This window comes from Delphinus delphis, chromosome 4 (assembly GCF_949987515.2).
Source record: "Delphinus delphis chromosome 4, mDelDel1.2, whole genome shotgun sequence".
In the NCBI taxonomy this organism is placed as follows: domain Eukaryota; kingdom Metazoa; phylum Chordata; class Mammalia; order Artiodactyla; family Delphinidae; genus Delphinus; species Delphinus delphis.
This window is the reverse complement of record NC_082686.1, coordinates 9,548,097-9,575,739: the sequence shown is the minus strand read 5'-3', so window position 1 is coordinate 9,575,739 and position 27,643 is coordinate 9,548,097. Positions and strand designations below refer to the sequence as shown.

The following is a 27,643-nucleotide window of genomic DNA, read 5'->3' as shown; positions in this document are numbered from 1 at the left end:
GGCGCAGTGGTTGAGAGTCCGCCTGCCGATGCAGGGGACACGGGTTCATGCCCCAGTCCAGGAAGATCCCACATGCCGGGCCCGTGAGCCATGGCTGCTGAGCCTGTGTGTCTGGAGCCTGTGTTTCACAACGGGAGAGGCCACAGCAGTGAGAGGCCCGTGTACCGAAAAAAAAAAAATGCAATGTTGACTTATTCTGAAAAGGCAATTTGAGTGTGTTCAGGAAGTCAATGAGTCACCTATTCTGTATATGGTCCTAGTTATCAGTCACCTAGAAGAGCAGTTAGTGACTTGGAGTTCTTTGCCTCTGGAGGGGAGGAAAAACTCTTCCTCTACCCTCTTATGTTTTCTGACTGGGACATGCAGATTAAACTAACAGCAGTCAGATTCACAAAAGAAAAGCATACAAAGTTTATATGATGTTAACATTGCTTATGTGACACAGAGGGCTTCATGGATAAGAAGCAAAAACTCCAAAGAACTTGTTAGACTCAGGAGCTTATAAACAACTTAACAAAAGATGATAAATTTGTGGAGAAGTGGCAAGGCGAAGGAAAGGGATTTGGGCTTCTAGGGGTGAAGCATTGTGGGAATGTGGCCAGGAAGTACATGAGGGAAATTAATGGAAGATGAGGGTTGTTTCAGTAAGGTTTGTGCTTATGATGAGTTGACTCATCTTGGTGTCAACTTCCTATCCCCCAGGATAAGAACGTTCTCTTCTTCCTGGTACCAGGAGGGCACCTTTCTCATGGGAAATTTATGTCCTGCTTTTAGGCAGAAAGGGTGAGGATAGAGAGCAGTTTCTCAGTTGCTGGCAGCTCAGAATAATCAATATGCCAAAGCAGCATATTTTGGGGTGGCATGTTTTGATCCCTTCCACTTCCAAATAAATAAGATATCCATTATTTTACTTTATATTTAAATATAAATAACTTATATTTGATATTTGAGCTATAAATATAATTAAAATATTTAATTTTGGGCTTCCCTGGTGGCGCAGTGGTTGAGAGTCCGCCTGCCGATGCAGGGGACGCGGGTTCGTGCCCCGGTCCGGGAGGGTCCCGCGTGCCGCGGAGCGGCTGGGCCCGTGGGCCATGGCCGCTGAGCCTGCGCGTCCGGAGCCTGTGCTCCGCAACAGGAGAGGCCACAACAGTTAGAGGCCCGCGTACTGCAAAAAAAAAAAAAAAAAAAAAAAAATTATTAAAAAAAAAATTTAATTGTATAATATTACAACAAAAGCTACTAACTTTAATCACAAGGCTTACTGCATTTTATTTTTAAATTTTTAATATTAATATGTAATTATTATAATAAGTTAACCACTACAGAAATGCGTAAAGCAAAAGTGAAACTTGTCCCAGAATTAAAATGTGCTGAAACTTCTTTTAATAATTAGAAACTTAATTTGTGTTTGAGCTTCATCCATGTTGTGTGTAGCAATAGTTCATTCCTTTTTATTAATGCAATAATTCATTCGTTTTTATTAATGAGTGGTATTTCATTGCACAAATATACCATAGTTTGTTTATTTTCCTGTTGATGGACATTTAGGATGTTTCCAGTTTGGGGCTGTTATGAATAATGTTTTTATCACTGTTCTTGGACAGATTATTTTAGTGGGACTTTTTCTTTTCCTCATTTCTCTGGGGTAGAAAACAGGCAAAATTAAGTTATCAGGTTGGAAATCAGAGCAGTGCCCCTAGGGGTGGCACAAAAGAACTTTCTGAGGTCATGGATATGTTCTATATTGTGACTGGTGTGGTAACTATGAAACTATATACATTTATCAAAACTCATCAAACTGTGCACTTTAATGTACATAAATCATACCTCATTTATAAAACTCATGAAAAAGAAAAAAGAGAAAACAACACAAAACAGTATGACGTTGCAGTGGATAAAGAGAATCCATTACATCAGCATCAATTACAGCCACTTTCCTTCTTTTTTCCTTATGCTTTGCAATATCTTTATTTTACTAGCAAGCACTTAATGTATTCATATAGATACATATCTCCTAAAGTATATACTTTATTTTATTTTTTTAATTTTTATTGGAGTACAGTTGATTTAAAATGTTGTGTTATAGACAACTAATGAGAACATACTGTATAGCACTACTTAACGCACTGTGGTGACCTAAATGGGAAGGGAATCCAAAAAAGAGGGGATATACGTATATGCATAGCTGATTCATTTTGCTGTACAGTAGAAACGAACACAACATTGTAAAGCAACTATACTCCAATAAAAATTATCTTTTTAAATGTTGTGTTAGTTTCAGGTGTACAGTAAAGTGGATCAGGTATACATATATCCACTCTTTTTTAGATTCTTTTCCCATATAGGTCATCACAGAGTACTGAGTAGAGTTCCCTGTGCTATACAGTAGGTCCTTATTAGTTATCTATTTTAGACTTTTTTTTTTTTGCGGTATGCGGGCCTCTCACTGTTGTGGCCTCTCCCATTGCGGAGCACAGGCTCCGGACGCGCAGGCTCAGCGGCCATGGCTCACGGGCCCAGCCACTCCGTGGCATGTGGGATCCCCCCGGACCAGGGCACGAACCCGTGTCCCCTGCATCAGCAGACAGACTCTCAACCACTGCACCACCAGGGAAGCCCTAGTTATCTATTTTACACATAGTAGTGTGTATATGTCAATCCCAATCTCCCAATTTATCCCTCCCTCCCTTTCCCCCTGGTAATCATAAGTTTGTTTTCTACATCTGTGACTCTATTTCTGTTTTGTAAATAGGTTCATCTGTACCATTTTTTAAGATTCTACATACAAGGAATATCATATATTTGTCTTTCTCTGTCTGACCTACTTCCCTCAGTATGATTTTCTTCTGTTCAACCCTAAACTGTAGACACCTGGAAGCTAAGAACCATGATTCTCAGATTTTCTTGAATCAAGGAGTCAAACTAAGTTCTTAAAATTAAAAGCACACTTACTGCAAATGGACCGGCGCACGAACCCACGTCCCCTGCCTCCGCAGGCAGACTCTCAACCACTGCACCACCAGGGAAGCCCTGTTTTTGTTTTTTAATTGGAGTATAATTGCTTTACAATGTTGTGTTAGTTTCTGCTGTACAGTGAAGTGTATCAGCTATATGTATGCATATATCCCCTCCCTTCTGGACCTCCCTCCCCCATCCCACCCATCTAGGTCACCACAGAGCACGGAGCTGAGTTCCCTGTACTATACAGTAGGTTCCCACTAGCTAGCTATTTTATACATGGTAGTGTATTTATGTCAAACCTAATCTCTCAATTCATCCCACCCTCTCCTTCCTGCCCTGTGTCCACACGTCCATTCTCTATGTCTGCATTTCTATTCCTGCCCTGCAGATAGGTTCATCTGTACCAGTTTTCTAGAGTCCACATATATAATGGAATATTACTCAGCCATAAAAAGAAATGAAATTGGGTCATTTGTAGAGATGTGGATGGGACCTAGAGTCTGTCATACAGAGTAAGTCAGAAAGAGAAAAACATGTCTTTTTTCTGTTAGTTTGTTTTGTTTTGGTTAATTATGAACCTTTTCAAGGATACATAATAGTTGAAAGTATTGTAGAGTGAACACCCATATAGCCGCCATCTAGATCCTACCGTTGTTCACATGTTAATTTTCCTTCATCACATATCCACAACACATTCACACACAACTCCTTATTTTTCAGATGCATTGACAGTGCATGTTTTAACTCAGCAGTTCCACTGGTGGTCTCTTAGTCCCCTCCAGTACCAGGTAGTGGCTCCCCTAGAGGGCCAGTGCCCCAACTTTTTCTTGGAGTCCTCCAGATGACCACCCTAGAGCCCCTCCTCCAGCCCTCTGACAATTCTGTAAGCCCCTCACTCCACAGTCTGTTCTGCCACAAGGCCTCTTCCTAAGACTCCAAAATAGCTCATGTAGGACTGGGAGTCAGGGGATGATGTGACAGTAACATGACAATTGTCTTGATTCATACACAGTTTTTTCTGAGCAAGAGGAACAGGAAAAGAAAAACCTTCAGCTCCACAACAGAATGCTTCTCAACTCTACCCTAAGAAAATTAGAGGATTGCCTGCACCCGCGGCTCCCTCCCCCAAGAAGAGATGCCTCCAGCCTTGCAAAGCTTTGCACAGAATAGGTTGCTCTTCCTTCCAGGTTTGGAGTTTCCATCTGCATTTTCTCAGCCCAAAAGCCAGCATTTTCATTCGTCTTTATTCATTTTAAACATCCCAAGGCTAACTCCGGACATGTTCGGTCACCTGTCCAAGTGCCCTCTGAGGTTCAAATCATTGTTTTTGCTGGTGCCCTAGATGCAAAATGACATAAGTTTTGAGTGATCTGCACGGAACCTATATATTCTGTAATTATTAATTTTGAAGAACATAAAGTTGTGGGGTATTTTTTTAAGAACACAAAGTTTTTAAGGAACACAAATACTGGGTTATAGAAGAAATAACTAATTTTTAAAATTTTTTATTTTCTTTTAATTGAAGTATAGTTGATTTATAATGTTTTGTTAGTTTCTGGTGTACAACAAAGTGATTCAGTCTTTTTTTTTTAACATCTTTATTGGAGTATAATTGCTTCACAATGGTGTGTTAGTTTCTGCTGTATAACAAAGTGAATCAGCTATAAATATACATATATCCCCATATCTCCTCCCTCTTGTGTCTCCCTCCCACCCTCCCTATCCCACCCCACTAGGTGGTCACAAAGCACCGAGATTCAGTCTTATATATATGACTTTTTCTTCTTTTTAATATTCTTTTCCATTATGGTTTATTGCAGGGTATTGAATGTAGGTCCCTGTGCTATAAAGTAGGACCTCGTTGTTTATTTATTTTATATATAGTAGTGTATGACTGCTCATCCCAAACTCCTAATTTATCCCTGCCCCACCTTTCACTTCTGGTAAACAAAAGTTTGTTTGTTTTCTATGTCTGTGAGTGTGTTTCTATTCTGTAAATAAGTTCATTTTATCATATTTTAGATTCCACATATAAGTGAAATCACATGGTATTTGTCTTTCTCTGGCTTATTCCACTTAGTATAATAATCTCTAGGTCCATCCATGTTGCTGCAAATGGCATTATTTCATTCTTTTTATGCCTAAGTAATATTCTATTGTGTGTGTGTGTGTGTGTATATATGTGTATATATGTGTGTATATATATATATATATATACACCACATCTTCTTTATCCATTCATCTGTCAAAGGACACTTAGGAAGCTTCTATGTTTTGGCTATTGTAAATAGTGCTGCAGTGAACATTGGGGTGCACGTATCTTTTCGAATTAGATTTTTCTCTGGATATATGTCCAGGAGTGGATTGCTGGATTATATGGTAACTCTATTTTTAGTTTTTTGAAGAACCTCCAACTGTTTTCCGCAGTGGCTGCACCAACCCTCCCACCAACAGTGCAAGAGGGTTCCCCTTTCTCCACACCCTCTCCAGCATTTATTAAGAAATAACTACTAAATCAATCTCTGCTTAACACAACTAGAGTCACTCCTGTCATCTGCAATTGAAATCCAACTGATACAGAAATAAAACCAGATCTCCCAACCCACTCCAGGCCCCAGAAATAATCACCAAAAATAGGTTTTTGGACCCTTCCATCTATGAGATCATATAGTACATGTTGTCTTACATGGGACTCCACTTAACAGCATTAGTTGAGCAGTCTCTCCAACACCAGGACTTGTAGCCTACCTCACTGTCTGGATTTATCGTGATTTACTTAAACAAAATACCACCTGTGGACACTTAAGATATTTCAACTGTTTGCTATCATTAAAAATGCTATAATGAACATCTTTCAACACACCACTTTATGTACCCAGGAGAACATGGATGCAGGATACATTCCTAAATTCCAAAAGGAATGTTCACTGTGGCCCGGCAGAGAGGATCCTCCATTGTATTCCCATCAAGCCAGTGTGTATACAAGCATCATCACGGGGCAATTTCAAATATGCTTTTGTTGTTGACTGTCTGATAAATGAGAAAAACTGGCATCTTGTTTTAATTTGAGATTCCTAATATTGAGAAATGTTGAATAGTTTTTGTTTACCAGGCATTTACCACTTCTTTTCCTCTGTGGATTGCTTGCTCTTTTATTATAAATTGATTTGTAAGTATTTTACATAGCAATGACATTTACCTTTTGTCCTATATATTTGAAAATGCTTTTGCTAGCTCACCATTTGTCCTATAGTATGTTTTTCATGCAGAAGTTTTCAACTTTTAAGTAAATTCATCAGTCTTTCCCATTATTTACCTCTGATTATTGTATCATGTTTATAAATTCCTCTTCCTTCCTAAGAATGGATATAGATAGGGATAGAGATTTAAAATTCTTTAGTAATAAAATGGTTTTGTGGTTAAATCTTTAGTTCATCTGAAATTTGTTTGATATTTAGGAGTGGGATATTTTTAACCAAATGGGTAGTAAATTGAGCAAATGTAATTTATTGAATTATCTTATTCTGCTGATAAAACGTTGCCTTAATGTACTTAGGGTTTTGTGTATTTGTGCTCCCCATAAATTATGAGCTATTTCTGGAATATTCTGTTCAATTGACATGTCTGTTCTCATTCCAGTGCCAACTATATAGATATTGTAGGTAATGCTATAAAAAATTTCAATATTTAGTGGAGATAGTCTTACCCTCCAAATACTCTCCCCCAATCCCATTTTTAAAGAATTTTCAGGACTATTCTTAGATACTTATTTTTCCAGTTGAACGTTAGTATTAATATTCAAGTTCCTGGGGCCGGGGTGGCGAGGGGGGGAGGGGGAAGAAGCTTGATTTAATTTTTAAAGGATTGACATCTTTAGACTACTGAATAATACTGAGTCTCCTTAACCAGTGACAAGCTGTGTCCTCTATTCATGAGTCTTAATTTTTTTAATGTTCCTTAATGAGGCTTTTCTAGGGGTTTTTTTCCCATAAGCATTAAACAGGTCTTAAAAAGTTTATTCCTAGATAATTTATATTTTGCTGCAATTCCGAGTGTGATATTTTTCACTGTATTTTCTAATGGCTCGTATGGTTCCTAATAGTTTCCATGAAGAGGTCAGTGTGACTCAGCTTAATTTAAGTTTACATATCTCTGTTAAGAATGCATCAAGGTTGGGCTTTGGCCTTGATATTCAAGAAAAATCTTTTCAGCCATTTGAGGTCCAAATGGCTGTATGACTGCAGTATCATTTCTGGCATCTCTAATCTTGTCTATGATCCATAAACCTGGGAGTGTAGTCATGTGCATCCTATCTAACCAGTGTTACAACATCAATGATATCAACATGCCATGTGTGATGCTTAATTTTACGTGTCACCTTGACTGGGCTACGGGATGCCCAAATAGCTGGCAAACCATTATTTCTGGGTGCATCTGTGAGGGTGTTTCCAGAAGACATTAGCAGCTCAATCAGTAGCCTAAGTAAAGCACACTATGTCTCTCTTCCAGTGGGCATCATACAATCCACGGAGGGCTTGAATAGAACAAAAGGCAGAAGAAGGGTGAATTTGCCCTCTGCTTGAGCTGAGACATTTATCTTCTCTTTTCCTGGTTCTCAGGGCTTTAGTCTCTGGGACTTACACCATCGGTTCCCCTAGTTCTCAGGCCGTTGGGTTTGTAACCATACCTCTAGTCTTTCTGGGCCTCCAGCTTGCAGACAGCAGACGGTGGGACTTCCCACCCTCTATGATTGTAAGCCTCAGTCTCTCCCAATAAAAGTCTTTGTATATATCTATATATATCTTATTGGTTCTGTTTCTCAGAAGAACCCTGACTCATACACCATGCTGTTTGGATTTGGATTCAATATCTGACAATTTACTTAATATAGGTAGGAGAAGAAAAAATTTCCTTACAGGCTTTATATGTTAAAATTCCATCAGCCAGTTTAAGGATAAATGAATATTTATTTTTTCAAGAGCACCTGCTATAAAGATTAATTATGACATTAAAAATGCATATTTTATGTTAAAATAATTATTAAGAATGTACTAATAGGGCTTCCCTGGTGGCGCAGTGGTTAAGAATCTGCCTGCCAATACAGGGGCATGGGTTCGAGCCCTGGTCTGGGAAGATCTCACATGCCATGGAGCAACTAAGCCCCTGTGCCACAACTACTGAGACTGCACTCTAGAGCCCATGCTCCACAGCAAGAGGAGCTACAATGAGAAGCCCACATGCCGCAACAAAGAGTAGCCACTGCTCACCGCAACTAGAGAAAGCCCACACGTGGCCAAAAAGACCCAACGCAGCCAAAAATAAATAAATAAAATAAATACATTTTTTAAAAAAAGAATGTACTAATAGTTAAATTAATGTGGAGAGGGGAAGATATCATGATACAACTATTAAGAGAATGTGTTACATAACATTCTAAAATCAAGAAACATTTATAGAAATTTAAAGAAACATAGAATACAGAAATTAGATTATATTGCAATTATAATCCGTGTACAATTGTTTGGTATGCTAGCCTTCATAGCATTAAGTAAAATATCTATTAGTGACTGTATTGAATTTTTAGTTATTTAGCACCATTTAGGCCATGAATCTTTCAAGAAAAGTCCACTTAAAAATTCTTAATATCTCATCAGAATGAAATGCATAATGTCGATTTTGCTGGCTCAGAATTTCATAAGGGAAAAGAATCACACACATAATATTCATGAATAATTATCTGTGACTCAAAATAAAGAGTTTAAGAATAGTTTTTAAAAAGAGAAAATATCACAGGAGAAAAGTCTCCTCTCTGAACCTTAATCGAAAGTAAACATCTGCTTTATTTGATAAATATGCCTTCAGGGACTTTGCACTATGTCAAACTTTTAAAATATGACTAAAACTTTTATATTTTTTAAAATTTTTATTTTGAAAAAACATTTCAGACCTAGAGAAAAGTTTCAAGAATAGTACAGTAAATACTGATACAACCTTTACCCAGCCCCTCATTCTCTCTCTCATCCTCTCCCTCTCCCTCTGTCTTCCCATCCCTTCCTCTTTCTCTCAGGGAGTGGACCATGCTGGGGAAAAGGTCCAGACTAGGGGTAAGGGATTCAAGGGTTCTTATTCTGGATCTGCCTGAAATAAGCAGCAAAACTTAGATGACTCTGTTTACCTCTACAGATCTCTATTTCTTCATCCTGATGATCAAGAGTTTGTACTGAAATCTCAAGTTTCATTTATCATCATTTGCTATGATCTGTAATGATTGTATAAGTACAGTTGTCCCTCTGTATCCATGGGGGTTCCAGAACCCCCAAGAATACCAAAATTCACATAGGAAATGGTGTAGTATTTGAGTATAACCTACGCACATCTCCTGTACACTTTAAGTCATTTCTAGATTCCTTATAATACTTAATACAATGTAAATGCTACATCAATACTTGTAGATACAGTGTATTTGGTAGGTAAATAGTTGCCAGCACACAGCAAATTCAAGTTTTGCTTTGGGGAACTTTCTGGAATGTTTTGGTAATATTTTTGACCTGTGGTTGGTCGAATCCATGGATGCAGGATCCATGGATATGGAAGGAAGCCCATACTGTGAGAGAATAAATGATAGAGTGCAAGACTTGGAACCCTTCAGGGAAGTATGAAGAAAGCAAGCTGAAAGGTGGAAAGTGGTAGATGCTTAGAATAATAAGAAACAATCTTTCTAGAATAGTGTTTTCCTAATCTTTGGGAAAGTTAAGAAAACAACTCCTTGCTTTCAAACACTAACTTGGGAGGAACAAAGTCCCATCTGTCTGCCAGTGACTAAATATCAACACAAAGTACAGTAAACCTCATTAATTTTCCCTAATTGGGTGGAAAGTTTTGAAAAAGTCTGAAGTAGAGAAACATTTTCACAAAATTCAGCTTAATTTCAAGTTCATATGGCAACAAGGATGACAGGGCCCCCAAGGAAAGGAAAGAGCATACTGTCTTAGAGAATTTTTAATAACAGATTTTTAAAGAAACATTAGGAATTAGAACATTCATTGTTTCACAGAAGCGTTCAATTTCAAAGAGGGTTTACAAGTGTTTAGAAACATTTGTTGGCCTTCAGCCTTATAAAAACTATATATTTCCCCTGTTTGTACTTTTAATTTGCTTGGCAAACCCTTCCTCTACTTCTAGCCCTAATGTATCAATGCATTTCACCAGCATTTTAAATTTATCCCTGATTCTGAGTTAGTGGATTTCTCATTGGCCAGGGTCATATAGCTCTTTTCTAAAAATCCTCAATACTTTTAAGCTCCCAGGAAACGCACCTGTCAATATGGCATGTGCGTTCTCTCATTTTCTTAAAAGCAGGAACTAGGTTTCATTTTTCACCCTTGATTCTAAAGCAGTTGGAGAGCTTGAAAGAGAAGGGGGCCGTCAACAGAGCGCAAATAAATCTAATCGTGGTGAAAAGGTGATGAAAGACTTGTGCTTACATTTCCTCAATTTGTTCTTAAAATAATCCTTGACACACTCTTTGATTAAGGACCAACTCTTGCTTTTCCAAGGCTGGGGTCACAGAGATCAGGAACAAAAGACACAGTAATTTTAAAACACATATTTGAGCAATTAGCTCCCACCTTTTCCTCTCCATATTTCCAAAGATTTAATAAGTAGCTAAATTGACCTCTTTGAATTCTGCTTCTGCTCCTTTCCCCAGCCCACTCTCTAACAGGTACACTGTTGAGTAGTAGACTGGTTAAGAGGAATGACTTGAGAAAAGTCTAACTGAAAATACCACCACCAGCCACTTAAGGCCTATGAGTGTTTCTAGCAGAACTAACAGATCAGGCATGGATTGAAAGGGAAAATAATATATATGAGTAATATTGGGAGGAGGAAGGACTAAAACTGGCGAGTGTGACAGAGGCTATCAATGTCACACCAGAGTCCCGAGACACTCACTGTCCATACCATGATCCATACCTGCAACTCACCTCCTCCACCATGGATTTCTCTCTCACAGTGTAAGGAAGACCGGAAGTGGTAGAGAATTAATGCCCCTGGATCAGCTCTCAGCCCATAACAAATGGGAATTAGAGGATAAATAGTCAACTGTCTCCCCTGTAGGGTGGGACAGCTCTGAAAGCACACTCTACTCTGTCTCTCAAAGACAAATCTTGCAAACAAGGCATTGACCACTCTTTGTTCTGGAGTACCTTGTCATGAATGTTTGTATAGCAAACAGCCTTGGAAGATAGAGATAATATCTTCTTCTGGAACAAAGGGTTAGAATGCTTGCTGCTCATTATGTAAGATTTGGGTTCCTTAAGTACAAGGTTTCAACCCACTGATTGCATAAACAAAATCTAGGCCCATCTGCACTATACCAATGGTATAAGGGGACAAGGAGAACCAACACAGTGATGCTCACACTGCTTGCTGCGCCATATGTAATGAAGTCATTTGTCTCTGATATAGGGGTCTCATACCTTCTGCCAGCATCCATGAAACTGTGTTAGGCCAACATGCTAGCTTGAAAGTATGGTGGAGCTCTCAGACCCCATTGATCTCACACCATAGAACATGACCAACTGCAGGACTGAATTTGAATTTGGTCTAAATTTGAATTTGGTCTAAATTAGAATAATCATTTTCTGAGAAAATGTATTTTAAAAAATTTATTTTGCTATATTGTTCAGACAGGATCCTAATGAAAGTTGAATATTTTGAGAAATAGATCTCCAGGGTTTCTCTGGTCACCAAACTTGAAGGTTGCTGGCAGATATACTAGAGGCTACAGAGTGAGTACACTCATTCTCTCAAATAGTGAAGTTGTTCAAAGATCCAGGAGACAAGTACAGCTCCTTCCTCTGAGACTTAAAAGACAGAATATTGGGAATTCCAAGTGTAACAGTCAAACACAATGAATTCATCACTTTTGCTTCTTGCTTGTGGAACTGTGGGTCAATATATATTTTGTTGGTTTGTTCACTTATTTGTTACACCATACAAAAGTCAATCTCCTTAAGCGTATGCATTAAAATGACAATGGAGAAAAAAAGTACAATTAATGGTGAAAAGAAGAAAAGTTATTGAGGCATTTGCAGGTTGGGAGGGAAGGAAAAGCATGTGGCTAACACTGGGATTAGCAATAAGTTTGAAGTCCAAAGGGTTTTCATATTCATTCACGGGTGGATAAAAGGGTATGAGTATCCCCATGTACAGAAGAGAAAGAGGAACTGTTGCCAAGTTCATCAGCTCTCTGCAGCTCCATGGAGAATAGTAAGCTTTATTTTACAGATCACTGAGAATGAATCAGGACTTGTCATAGCTTAAGAACCCTGGTTTGCTTTAACTAAATATGTATATATTGTATATTACATATATAAATTATAATGTAACATCATATTGTTACATTATTATGTAATGATAAACATTAGAATTATGTTAGAATTATATATGTAGCATACATATTTTAGTAACATATGTAGCTAACTTTAGTAACTTCAGTATAGTAATTTCAGAAAAAGCTCTTTCTAGACTAGTCATAAAAATAAAGGCTTACTTTACTATTACTGGTTCTCTGTATTGTACTTAAACTTCTACAGTTGTGTGTCAGTTATAAAACATACCGTTAAGATAACATTGAAAAGGTTATATTAGTAAACTGCACTATAAGTATGATAACCTTCAGTTCAAATCAGAGACCAAAAAGATCCAAAGCTAGGGAAATAATTTCACCCTTACTTAATATGTTTTTCAGATTAATCTAAGAATGACACCAAAAGGCCAAGATAAGAAATGCAGGCAGTGAATGCAAGCAAAATATTTTTTTAAAAGACCATTTTAATATTGGAAATCAACATACCCATGTAAGTGATCAAATAGTAGGAATTAATGATGTCCTAAAAAACTTCCATTTTCCATCATTTTATTGGTTTGAGGGCTTTTAGTTTCAAGCAGAAATAAAATGAGCTTCCTTCCCTGAAGATATAATAGTTGTTGTCTGGCCTGATTTTGACACTGATTTTATAAGTTATTTGTAGAAGAACAAACATCTTCAAACAGACAGTTCCTTACTGAGCACCTGTGATACAGGCGTTGTGCTCAGGGGTGGATTCAAAGAAGAAAAATGTCCTTGAAGGGCTCAAAATCAGACACATATTTTTTTAAGCTAAAAAATAAACATGTGACTTAGATTTTTTCCAAAGGGCCTGCAAATTGGAATTTATCCAAATTCCCTGAAAAATAGAAACCTAGGGAGAAATTAAGACAAGGTTTTATCCAGCATGTTATCTACACATTCTTAACTATGGTAGGAGCCTCCATTTTCCCCACTAGCATGGGAAGAGAAAAGATACTAAAAGTTCTTACTTCCACACACTTCTTTTTGTGTCTCTCCCTAATATAGTTGCTTCATTTCTTGAAATTCCTGCTATTTTATTAGTCCCATGTGAGGAAAATGGAGGTCAAAGCCAAGAGTCTCTCAAGATGAGGTAAAAGGAGGGAGTTGGACTCCATGTAGCCCAGTCCAGAGCTTGAGGACAGAAGACTGAGCTAACAATAGAGTGGGTCCCTTTGCCTGGAGGGTCCTTAATGCTAAAGACAGACTGTGAAGAGCTAGATGATTTTGCAGGTATATTCCACAAACTGTCCTCTTTTATACAAATGATTCCAGGGAGGGCTCCCCACTTAAATTTATGAGGCTGGTATAACCTAGGCACCAAAACTGGACAAGGACATTAAAAGAAAAAAGTGCTATAGGTCAATCCATCTTATGATCATTAATGCAAGAATTCTAAGTAAAACAATGGTAACCTAAATCCAGCAGGCTATTAAATAATTACATCATGGCCATGTATGGCTTATCACAGGACTACAGATTAGATTAACATTAGAAAATCTACAAATATAATTCACAACATATTACAGGAGAAAAGCTATATGATTATCAAAATATTCAGAAAAACACAAAAGTAAAATTCAATACCTTTCTGGATAACAAAACAAATACCCTAAACAAGTTAAGGATGGAAGGAACCCCTTTAACTTGATCAATGGAATCAACATAAATCATACACAATGGTGAAGAATTAATAACATTCCCTTAAAAGAACCAAAACAAGTCAGGAACAAGAAACAATGCCTACTCTCACTGCTTTTATTTAAAATTGTACCAGCAATCCTAGCCAGCACAATAAGGCACGAAAAAGAAATAATCGATATAAGCATTGGAAATGAAGAAATAAAATTGTCATTATTTGTAGACTAAAGAATTATTTACGTAAAAAAAAGTTCAAGAGAGCTTACAACTTATTAGAGAAAAGAAATATTGGTAGAAAAATAGACCAAATGAACAGATTAGGGAAATTTACAACAGACCAACATATCCATGTGCACTTCATATATGAGAGAGGTGCTAATATAAACCAGAAAGAAAGAATGAACTATTCAAAAAATGTTCTGGGCTGACTGACTACACATTCGTAAAAACATCTTTGCCTCATGCCAGATTCAAAAATAAATTCCAGATGTATTTAAAATCTAAAGATTTTTTTAACTTAACATTTATGGAAGAAAAAATAGAGAATAGTTTTAGAACCTCAGGATAGAGAATCACTTCTAAACCAAGACAAAAGATGACAAGGAAAGAAGGAATGATACATTTTTTGCTACATTAAAATTAAAAACCTTCGTATGACACCATAAACAGAGTGAAATCTATAAGCCAAATACTGGAAAAGACAGCACAAATACCTGCAAAGGAGATTTTCCTGTAGGTCCTATTGGCCAGAAATGGGACAGATGACCAATCATTGCTTATCTGTAGGAGCTTAGGGAAGACCTGCCGTCATTTCTTGGGACATTGCCACCTCACACCTCAACCAAATCAGGACACTTTTAATAAGAAAGAAAGGAGGGAAATGTTGGTTGGGTAAGCAAACTATTACGTCTGCTAAAGACAGCTCACAGGCAGCTGACAGAAGAGTAAACCAGAATGATTAATAAACCAATGAAAAGTTCTGGGCTTCACTAGCAATCAGAGGAATACAATTTAATGGTTGGGGGAGGAAGAGAGAGACAGAATATCATAAAACCATCAGATTGAAAAAATTATAAAACATGTAATAACACCACAATATTGGGGTTTGAAGAGGCCCATCTCCACTTAGATGCCTTGTAAGCCTCTCAGTATTCAAACCCAAACTGCTTCCTACAAACCCTTCTTTCCCCCAGCCAATGGCACCACCAACAACTTAAGGGGAAGACTTGAGTCATCCTTAACTACTATCACAGCTTCATGGCTCATATCCAGTCACCCTGACATACTTGTAGGTCCTTCTTTTCTGTTTCCACAGTGCTAAAACCCATTTCCACTACGTGGTGGATGTCCTCATCACTTCCTGTATGAAAATCCTCTACACCCTCTTAACCCATCTTTTTGCTTCCTATCTTGCTGTCTTCCAACCACTATTCAGCAGGTAGTGGAGCTGTCTCTCCATGCTTAAATGCTCCCAATAGCCATTGTTATAAAGATCAAGATGAAATGCCAGATGGGACGTCCCTTAAAGATCTTTCTATACCTCTTCCAGCCCCATCTACAGGCCTCTCTAGGAGTCCACACCTTCCTATTGGGTTCAATTTTCTTTTCCCCAAGTACATTCATTAAGAGTTATTTTAGTGAGGATCTCTGAACAGTAAATTCATCTAGCATTTGTATTAAATTGTTTTTATTTGCTTTCATCTTTGAATGATTATTTATTCCATGTTCATTGTTATTATCCCTCAGCACTTTGAGGGCCAAGGAAGGCCACTAATGATGGCACCCAGGACACAGACCAATGATGCAGAGTCAAAAAGAAAAGAAATGACTTGACTTCCTTCTAATTTCTGTCTGACCAGCCTTACTTACAAAACAGAGTGTACTTCCCAAAGAGAACTTCTCCATACTCTAATCAACAACTTTGCTTTGCTTATCTCTGACAACACAAGGCTCTTCCCAAAAAAACCAAAAAAAACAAAAAACAAAAAAAGAAAACAGCAAGGGGGACACCATCCTGACGATCTTTGTAAGGTAAGAAAAGTTCAGAAATACTCTTGCACCTTTCCATACTTTAGAGGCTGTGATGCCTAGCTTTCTATGATTATAAAAAAGAAATTTGTAAGTTAAAAAAATGTTAAACTTTCTATTTTAATTCTAGATGTAAGATCCAGACATGAGATTCAATGCTCAGGACACTGAGGCTAACTTATTTCTGTAAAATAAATCATTTCCTTTCAGCTAGTAAGCTGAAAGGAAATGTATGTTATTCATTAGATTACCAGTACCCCCATATCAGCACTACTGGGTAATTCTTTTTCATCTCTAAAACACCAATATTTGTGCCTAATTTAATTGATTTATGCCAAAGATGCAGGTGAAAATTGTTTTGAGTTTTATTACATTACTAAACTATTAGCTTAGTGTTTCAGAGAGGAAGAAAAAAGGTTTTGAAAAAATAAAAAGAGATCCAGGTGCCCACTGGCCAAAAGAAAACACACCAAGGAGTGGCATGCACATACAGGCTTCTGGGTACAAGTTTAAATCAAATTTTCTTAGGAGAGGCAGACATTGCTTATATTTTACAAAGGATATATTTGACCTAAACATGCATAAAACATAGGTGATCATATTCTAAACAACCTAAAAATATTAACTCATTTCCCCCTTATTTGGCATTTCCTTTGGCACTTTTGTACGCAATCTGAAATCCACTGCAAAGCACTTGACATACATACATACAGTCTCATATGTGCCCTCTTGAAATGCGAATATATATAAGCCATGTCTCAATGTAAGCTGACAACAAATTCTTTTCAGGCAAAGACCATGATTTTTGTCGTTATTCTTTCCTAATTATTAAAAATATCTCAAAATACCCACTCTGGTGCTGTGTTTAGATTCATATGATAGATTTGCTTTCCCCAAATGCTGTACTTCTTTTACCACCAGGACTTTGCATGTGGTTTATCTGGAACATTCATCTCATCCTTCAAGAAATAGACATTAAAAATATGGTTAAAAGATATTATGAGAAACTTTATGACAGTAAACTTGACAATTTATATGAAATGAACACATTCCTTGACAATCATGTCTTACCAAAGCTGACACAAAAAGAAAGAGAAAATATGAATAGCTCTATATTTATCTAAGAAATTGAATCTGTAAATAAAAATATTTCCACAAAGAAAATTCTAGGTCCAGATGGCTGCACCTGTGATCTCTTTTAACTATGTAAGGAAGAAATGACATCCATCATACACAAAACCTTTCAGAGAACAGAAAAAGTCCAGCTTAATCATGATATCAAAATCTTCAAGGGCATTACAAAATAAAGAAATGATACATCAAATTCACTTATCAGGTACAAAATCCTGAACAAACTATTTGCAAACTAAATTTAGTAATGTATAGAAATGGAAAATACATTATGGTAAATTTGGGTTTATCCTAGGAAGGCAAGGTTGGATTAATATTAGAAAATTCATATAATTAACTGCATTAACAGATTAAACATGAAATCATCATATGGTCCTTCCAATAGATGCAGAAAAAATGATTAGATAAACTTCAATGCTCATTTATGTGAAAAAAAACCACAAACCTTTAACAAACTAGGAATACGAAGGGACTTTCATAACCTGTAAAGAAAATTCGTAGCAAATATACTTTATGATGAAAGTTAAAAACTCTCCTTGGGAGTCAGGAACAAGAATCAAATGCATGTTATAATTTCTATCAAAATTTTAGTGGAAATTCTAGCAAGTACAAGGAAATATAAGCTAAATGCATAAAGACTGTTATGAAAGAAAAAAACTTTCATAATTCACAAATGATATGTTATTATGATTTTAGCATCTATGTTCGTGAGTACATTTGCATTGTCATTTTTCATCCTCATTCCTGTGAGGTTTGCTCAAGCTTATGCTAGTTTCATAAACTTTTTCAATACTCTGGTATACATTTTGTATGTATTAGCTGTGTCTCTTGTTTTCTGATGCTTTGACATTAGGAGGTCTTGCTGCTCCCAGAGGGACTGCCCCACCCCACAGGGTTAGCTAATTCCCAAAGATAGTAAACAACTCATCCCTGAGGGTGCCTTCCAAACGTAAACCAATCCAGAGCCCACACACCTAACTCCTTCTTTATCAGGCTTTCACATATCAGGACACTATCCACCTGCCCCAATCGCTCCAGGGTCACATTCCAAACACCTAAGGACAGCTCCTATGCCCCAGAGCCTCCTGAAATTATTCAAAGTAATCAATCTTAAACCTGTTTACCCTGCCTCACCCATTCTTTTGTCCATTGTGGCAAGAAGTCGGGCCATGTTCCTTCTGCTTGCATCCTCGAGTATAACAACCTGTCTTTACAATGGTAATATTCTCCTAATCAGTTGACCTTGCCGGAACTAAGCAATAATAAAACCTCTTATTTTAAAATATATAAAATTAGAGTTATTCATGAGAACCGGCCCTCGTCCACCTCCCCTTGCATTACTGGTCCCTCTCTTTTCAGGTTTCAGTGGCACTGGACTTCTTCCTTTTCCTCTACAAGCCTTAGGGTTTTTGCTCCCATGATTCCCCCCACCCAGAATTCTCCTTCCCCAGAACCCTGCTGGTTCCCTTATCACCATCTCAGGCAAGCCTTCCCTGGCCATGTGGTCTAAAGTAAACCCCTCTCCTGCTGCCCCCTTTCTTTATTATCAATACATTACTATATTTATTTTATTTTATTTTATTTTATTTTATTTTATTTTATCTTGTTATTCCATTGTCCTTATTGCAACCTGAAATTTTCTTTGTCTCTTCTTGGTTTACTTTCCTAAGTCTGTTTCCTCGAAAGCCAGAAATCCATCTGATTTTCACTGCTTTAGCCTAGGAGAGTACTTGACACACAATAGGGGCTCATCATCATTGTTTGAATGAAGAATTAATAAATGGACACAAGAATAGGCCACAAGCCATGGCAGGTATTTGAGAAAATAGTTTGGGAAAATAGTGAGGAGACCCTATCCCTTAGAGCCAAGGTCATTTAGGGGATGGTGGGGAAGCGAGTCCGTAGGGAGCCCTGAGCACCCAGTGTTGGAGCATAAACACCATCCACACTCTGTACTGCCCCAGCTCTTGATACTCAGTATCCCTCTGTACTGCCCCAGCTCTTGAATTGAGACTCAGTATCTGGCTGAAGGCTTACAATGAATTCGCCTCTTGTGTCACCTAGACTATAGGCTTCAAATAATCGACAGGGAATATTGTAATCAGTGACTAGTTTTAATTCTAGAGAGACCCAAACATGCAATTCTATTCTTCCTTAAAATAAGAGAAGACATCTTAGAAAATGAGACGTTTAAAACACAGATCGCTAAGCATCAATTTGGGCATTATCTGAATTCTGACATCATAAGTGAAAACAGTTTTAACTCCACTTAAAAGGATGTCAGATTCAGGTAGTTTTACAACAGGAAATGGGAAAAGGTTAAGGCCTTAACATGATTCAGGTGTCATTTGATATATATACATAGGAAATAAGGTCAGTTAAAATAATTTTTTTCATCAAGAAATTTACAGCTCAGAATAAAATGATGTTTCAATCCATTTTAACCAGCATTCCGACTCATTCATGTTTCTTAACATTACTCCTCTGCATTGACCACTTCAAAGCTACAAACAATGGAAAGTTCAAAGAAGACCTCTGTGCTTATTTCACTAACATTTTAATTCCGGTAAAGTTTAAACTACTGAATGCAGCTATTTTCATGACAAAAAAAAAGGAGTCTGCCATTAAAATGTGGGTGACTGGAATAAAATGGAGAAATTCATTAGCATCAAAGTTTCTTGGTTCATAAAACAAACCGGTTCAAGGGAGGAAGCCAGAAAAGTGTGAATAAACCTCAACGGTTTTGCTGTTTGTTTATAAATATCTATGCACATATTCAAGACCCAACTCAAATATCACTTCCAGGTGACTACTTACCTTTTCCTCTCCTGTTTTCCAGTGTATAAATATTCTTATGCATATTTCCTTAGATAATAGATATCTCCTCTACTCAACTTTTGGCTTCATAAAAACAGAAGTCCTTGTTTTGTCGATTTTGAAACCCCAGGCCCTGGCATAGTGTCATACTTTCAAGAAAGGTTTATTGACAAAGTAAGAGTATTTTAATCAAGGGCCTCCTATATATGTACTAGGTGCTGGTCATTGTTGCTCTAATAGTAATTTTTTTAAAAAAACCCTGATCTGCCCCTGTCCTCAAGAACCTTATGTTCTGATTGTGGAATTTAAAGAGGCAGAGGGTTTGTTTACTAGTTACCACTCTGTCTTCACCCAACCAGTTCGTGAGGAGTTTAATAGCAACCTGCCTGTATTTTTTTCACAAAGGATTTATACTCCAAATATAGTCATCATCACAAAAAATCAGGGAGTTGTGTCACACCATCTTAACACTATCCTTAATGGTCTCTTCAAAATTAAGGAAAAAGATCTATAAGATTCCAAATTGTTTATTAAAGAAAAGTCCTGACTGATGACATGTTTCAGACCACGACTGCCATAGTTTTTAAAGAAAGGAAAATTTTAAATGTAACATGTGGAAGTCACTATATTAATTTAGCTATAAAATATATCTAGTAAAGAGCTGCTTCTAGGTATAATTTATACGGTTAATACGTCCAACTATAAATCAAAAGCACTCACCGTGGGGTGTTTCTAGTGAAATTGTCCCACTCTCCATTAATTTTACTGACTGGTATTTCATTCGAAGATTAAGCAGTTGATTTTTCCAAGTAGTAACACAAATTCTCTTTTCTCTTAATGGAAGATGGTGAGAAAGGGTGTTTTCCACATTTCTGGCCTATGAGGAGAGACAAAGAAGTTTTATTGTACTGGATTGGAAAGACAATGCCCCGTTGGGATAGGTTGGGTTTCTTTGTTGGTTTTTTTGTTTTTTTTAGTCACCTATACACATAGTGTAGAGGTTGAGAATTTTTTTATTCAAGGGAATTATAAAATATATTTTTTTAATGGGGAAAATCTGCTATACTAAAAATATCAAAGCTATGTCGTCCCAATGTGTGAAATAATTGTGATTTGAAGTATTAGGGTCCATTATTCCCATAGAAACCTGCACACCTGTCACAGGTTGGGCTTTGGTTTTTGGTTTGGATAATATGGACCCTATAATTGTCCATCGCACTCTGTCACCCAAAATGTCCCACAATAAAAGTGTGTGGTAACTCAATCTTCCCCATGGGAATTAGCCAACTCTGATGTTATGAGCAGGCCTCAGTCTAATTTTTTAAAGAGCTACTTGCCGTATATTTCCCACCAGACAGTCTTAAAATTTATTGTGAGCTTATACACCACATGAAAATTCAGGGTAGTATTGGTAGATCTTTCTTAATTCCAATAATCATCAAGCACCTTTTAAACACTGTTGACTAAATTATTAATCTCCTATTTTTTTCAACATCTTTATTGGAGTATAATTGCTTTACAATGGTGTGTCAGTTTCTGCTTTATAACAAAGTGAATCAGTTATACATGTACATATGTCCCCATATCTCCTCCCTCTTGCATCTCCCTCCCACCCTCCCTATCCCACCCCTCCAGGTGGTCACAAAGCACCAGCTGATCTCCCTGTGCTATGCAGCTGCTTCCCACTAGCTACCTATTTTACATTTGGTAGTGTATCTCCTATTTTTAACATGGGCTTTTCTAAATTGTTTTCCTAAATCCTGGGAAAAGCATTCCAAAATGATATCTTGTGGAAAGAGCACAAACGTACAGCATACACACAAAATAAGTATTTGTAGTCCTTTCAATTTATTCAAAATATACTCTTCTCTCCCAGTTAAAGGAGAAAATGATTACATATTCAGTTATCTTGAAATAATTAAAAGGTCATCAATTTCCTGTCACGGAAGTGATATGGTTTAATTACATTGTATAAATGTATTGACCAGGCCATGGGGGAGAGTATCCCCATGAGAGGTTATTATCCTAACAACAATCTGACCTCCACTGAGTGGGATATAAGTGTGTACTTAGAGATTTGTGTATATGTGTGGATTTTAAAATAACTGTAGATTTGGGATTAGCAGATACAAACTACCATATATAAAATAGTTAAATATAAGGTCCTACTGTATAGCACAGAGAACTATATTGAACATCTTGTAATAACCTATAATGAAAAAGAATATGAAATATGAAAAAAATATGAAAAAGAATATAACTATATGTATGACTGAATCACTTTACTGTACACCTGAAACTAACACAATATTGTAAATCAACTCCTTCAGTTTAAAAAAAAAGAATCAAATAAATATAGCAGGATTTTATCTGAAACAACAATAGAAAGTAAAAAATAAAATGGAGTTTAGGGCAATTGTATTGAGATTAATTAAGGTTTGGTTTACTACCCAGAGTCCATAAGTCAAATGTCATCCAGACTGACAATTCAGGGTGAAAAGTAAGGACTCAAGAGTTCAAAATATAGGGAAGTCAGTTGAAAATAACAAAGGATTATAGTAAAAAAATAATGACTATAGAGTCTCTGAATGGTAAAGCTGGTTGGAACCAGAGAGAGTTTAAGATTTGTTCATATTTTTCTATAGAAAATAAAATACTTATTCATATAAATACAGAATTCCCTTATATTAATTTATACAAACTTTCCTTTTGCAAGGACTTTCATCCCATCAGACTAACTATTGAAATTGGGCAAAGAAAATGGCAATTAGGGGCTTCCCTAGTGGCGCAGTGGTTGAGAGTCGGCCTGCCGATGCAGGGGACACGGGTTCATGCCCCGGTCCGGGAAGATCCCACATGCCACGGAGCGGCTGGGCCCGTGAGCCATGGCCGCTGAGCCTGTGTGTCCGGAGCCTGTGCTCTGCAACGGGAGAGGCCACAACGGTGAGAGGCCCGCGTACCGCAAAAAAAAAAAAAAAAAAGGCAATTAAATAGAACATCCCTCAAGGTAATCATATTTGCAGTTTCCCCTAATCTACCCTAAAATAGTTAAAAGGAACAAGTCTCTAAGCTGAAGGGTTCATTCTGATATCACCCAGTCACGAGTCTACATGAGCTAGGGAAAACCTACATAGTAAGTCGTGTGGAAAAACTCTGTTGACTAGCTAGAATATCAAAATGTAGTATTTCTACCCAAAAGTTTTGTTACAACAAGTGGTAGCATACAATAGTTTCCAATACAGAGAATTTCTTCAAAGTGAGGTCAATTAGAGTCTTAACACACTGTTATTAACACATGGATTAATAATTCACAAAACAGATTTTTCTCCTCTCTTCCCCTCACATCACTCCATGCTTGAGGCTTAACAGATTGTTTGGATACCTCTACAAAGGCCGTTTCTGCTTCATTCATTTGAGCCTGTGCACTGGTTGTCTGTTTCCTGGATGCCACTCCCCACCTCTCTCCCATCCCCAACGGGTAAACAGACTCAACTTGAAGATCAAAGTTCCTAGTAAAGCCCCCAGAGCTGGAGCTGGGCATTTCTTCCACTATTTACCATATTTACCTCTAGCCATGCCTCAATTATGCAAAGCGCACAGTAAATGGAAACAACACTGCATCAGGAGTCAGCTCCCTGTTTTGTCACTTACCACCTCTGTGATCCTGAGGAAGCTTCCCAATCACCCAAGCCTTGGACTCCTTATGTGTAAAATTGGGATAATGACACATAACTAAAAAGTCTTACAACAACGAGAAGAGAATTTGTGAAAAGCCCAGCACAGCGCATGGCACACAGGGGCACTCAGCAAATGGTACACCTTCCACAAATCCCATCTCCCTTCCACAAATCCCTTCTCCAGGGTTCCTTCCAATAACCCTGCAGCCCACCAGAGTGGGGACCCCGGGGACGATGCACCCTATGTTAAGTCAGCACCCTGCTTGCTGCCCCCTGAAGCCCTATGTATACATGAAGTTTCCTCTGGGTTACAGGCTTCTCCTCCTCTGTCTCCCCAGCTGATCCCAGCTTCCAACACAGATTGTGATTCACATCATCTGGGGTGAGGTCTGCAGTTGAATAGTTTTTATTTTTTTTTAAACTTTAAAAACTTTTATTTTATATTGGAGTATAGTTGATTACAATGTTGTATTAGTTTCAGGTGTACAGCAAAGTGATTCAGCTATACATATACATGTATCGATTCTTTTCCTATATAGGTTATTAAAGTACATTGAGTAGAGTTCCCTGTGCTATACAGTAGGTCCTTGTTGATTATTTTATATATAGTAGTGTGTATCTGCTAATCCCAAGTTCTTAATTTATCACTCCCCCCAACCTTTCCCCTTTGGTAAACATGTTTGTTTTCTATGTCTGTGAGTCTGTTTCTGTTTTGTTTTTTTTTTGGGGGGGGGGGGCTGGGATATTAATTTTCTTTTTTTAATTTCTATTTTATATTGGAGTATAGTTCATTTGCAATGTTGTGTTAGTTTCAGGTGTACAGCAAAGTGATTCAGTTATATATATACATATATCTATTATTTTTCAGTTTCTTTTCCCATATATGTTATTACAGAGTATTGAGTAGAGTTCCCTGTGCTATACAGTAGGCCCTTGTTGATTATCTATTTTATATATAGTAGTGTGCGTATGTTAATCCCAACCCCTTAAAGCTTAAAGAAGTTTCCTCTGTGTTACAGCTTTCTCCTCCTTATCTGTCTCCCCAACGGATTCCAGTTTCTGACACAAAGGTGTGATTCACATCATCTGGGGTGAGGTCTGCAGCTGAGTATTTTTTATACTCCTAGGAGTTATTCTAATGTGCAACCAGGATTGAAACCCAACACATCCTTCCGTGATCCCTCCAGCTAACGGAGTCCCTCTCCAAATGTACTGTAATTGTTTGTTTCCTAGATGGCAACACCCTTCAAGGTCAGCACTGTGTTTCACTCAACTTCAAATCACTAAAAACTTAACACAATGTCGAGCATCTTGCAGACCCTCAAAATCTTAATAAATAAAAGGGTAAAATGTTGGATAAATGGCCCACCTTGCTAGTCCTCTTTTCTTTTCTGGAGAATGTGTATAATATTTCTCCTACTCACAAAGACACTGAAAAATTAAATCAAGTTTTTTTAAAAAAGCGTATGTTTGGGTGGGATGAATTGGGAGCTTGGGATTGGCATATATACACTACTATGTATAAAATAGATAAACTAATGAGAACCTACTGTATAGCACATGGAACTCTACTCGGTGCTCTGTGGTGACCCAAATGGGAAGGAAATCCAAAAAAGAGGGGATATATGCACACATACAGCTGATTCACTTTGCTGTACAGCAAAAACTGACACAACAGTGTAAAGCAAGTATACTCCAATAAAAAAATAAAAAGCCTATGTTTAAATAAATATGTACTGTATAAAGCAATACCATTGCCGAACTCCAATAATATATGTTCATATTCACTTTATACAATAAGAAAGCTGAAAGTAGGAATGTTTGTGAAAACATATCAATTTAGTCATTCAAACGTCTCTCTTGAACTCATTTCTTTTTCATTTGTGGCTTTCATCAGTAACCCTGGAAATAACTTCTTTAAAGTAGAATTCATGGCCGCAGTGACTTTGAACTCAGCTCACAGAGACTGATAGATGCTGAGCTAAACAGCATCTCCCTTGAAACAAGACTGACATGTGAAGCTACGGCCCCAGAAGAAGAAGGATCACGTGTGCAGTCAGTGCCGCTCCTGGCCCCGGAGCTGGATCAAATTCGAAAAAGCAGAACACAACCAGAATCCACTCTCTAAGCATCGTTCCTCAGGTAAGGCTTGGACACCTCCAGCTCTGATCCCCCCACAGGGGACAATTCGTCCACTTGAACAGTGCCCTTGGGTGAGTCTATTACTGCCTTTAGGATGTGGGGAATAGCAGTATTCACTTGCAACTGGGTTCTTGACAAATTACCACAAACTTAGAGGCTCAAAAACTGATAGCAAAAACAGTCCACAGATTTATTCTCTAACAGTTCTGGAGGTCAGACATCCAGAATGAGTCTTAAGGGACTAAAATCAAGGTGTCAGCAGGGCCAGTTCCTTCTGGAGTCTCCAGGGGATAAGCTGTCCCTTGTCTCTTCCAGCTGCTGGTGGCTCCTGACAGCATCACTCCAATCTCTGCCTCTGTGGTCTCATCACATCCTCCTCCACAGTGGTCAAGTCCCCTTCTGCCTCCCCCTTAGGTTTACATTTGGGGCCACCTGGATAATTCAGGATAATCTCTGAATCTCCAGGTCCTTAACTTAATCACATCTACAAAGTCCTTCTTGCCATGGAGGACGACATTCACAGGTTCTGGAGATTAGGACGTGTACATCTTTAGGGGCCATTATTCAGCCCGTACAGACATATAACTAGATGAAAGTAAGATCTGTCCACAAATAATTAGAATACAAGGCAGCACATAAAGATGCTGTAAGAGAAGGACAGGTGAAGATATACAGAAGTAAGAGAGGAAATAATTCCTTCCCACTAAGAAGGGTCAGGAAAGGCCCTGTGGGCTGTAGGATTTGACCTGGTCTTGAGAGATGGGAAGACTTTGGAAAAAGTAAAACTCAAAATATGTCAGTAAAAAAGTCAATAATCGATACTCATTCTTCCTGTGATGTGCACATATACATACACGCACACAGTAAAATAAAGCAAAACAGTTTTTTGAAAAAGAATGACCGGGAGTATTCTGGACCTGTCAGCCAATGGTATAAATTGATACCAATGGTATCAATTGTGACCAAGGGTATAAATCGATAGTATATAAAATATTGAAATTCTGGAAATCTACAGAACACAATAGTCAAGGAACTGGCTATCTTACTGCATATATATTTAACATGTATGGTAAAAGAAATATTTTAAATAAATGAGAAAGGGGTAAGTTATTTCATAAATAAATCCCCCTGGAACAATTGATTATTTGATGAAAAAAATCTATTTAGATTCTCACCTAAAATCATTCACCAAACAATATAAATTCCAAGGGAACTTTAAAATTAAATATAAAGTATCAATATGTAAGAAATCAAGAAGAAAAAACTTTTTTAATTTACCATCATTGGAGGAGGTACAATTTACTAAAAGTAAGATGAAAACATTATTATATGTTGCTAAGTTTAAATTTTAAGCTTCTCTTCAATCAAAATAAATAAATAGAACAAAATTAAAAGGCAAACATCATATTTGGGGAAAAACAGTCACAGGAAATACTATCTAGACAAAGTATTAATATCATTATATATATAAAAAGCTTAATCAAATTGAATTTTAAAATACTGAAGCTCCAATGGATAAACTGACAGAGGATGTGAATAGGCAATTTCCAAAAAGGAAATATAACTAATCAACAAATGTGTGGAAAATGTTTTCCTTCACTAGTAATCAAGGAATGGGGCATTAAAACAACAATGAAGTAACCTTTGACCCCTATCAAATTAGCAAAGATTTTTTTAAAAATAATAATTTCCACTGCTGATAAGGGGACTGTGAAAAAGGTACTCTCGAATATTGCTGATATTTTGGTATAATCCTTTTGGAAAGCAATTTGGCAAAGAGCCTTGCAATGTTTATACTCTAACTCAGTAAGTCCACTTTTGAGAATGGAGCCTAAGAAAATAATTCTGA

At 37.4% G+C, this 27,643-nt stretch overlaps 1 long non-coding RNA gene across 1 annotated transcript; it reads right to left on the bottom strand.

Moving 5' to 3' along the window:
* Positions 1 to 968: 968 nt before the first annotated feature.
* LOC132424564 (uncharacterized) lies at positions 969 to 20,831 on the bottom strand. The gene is made up of 3 exons (XR_009519222.1): positions 20,696 to 20,831; positions 16,880 to 16,986; positions 969 to 1,168 (listed from the first exon to the last, which is right to left on the bottom strand). It is a non-coding gene; the product is annotated as an uncharacterized lncRNA (long non-coding RNA).
* Between the last annotated feature and the right edge of the window lie 6,812 nt (positions 20,832 to 27,643).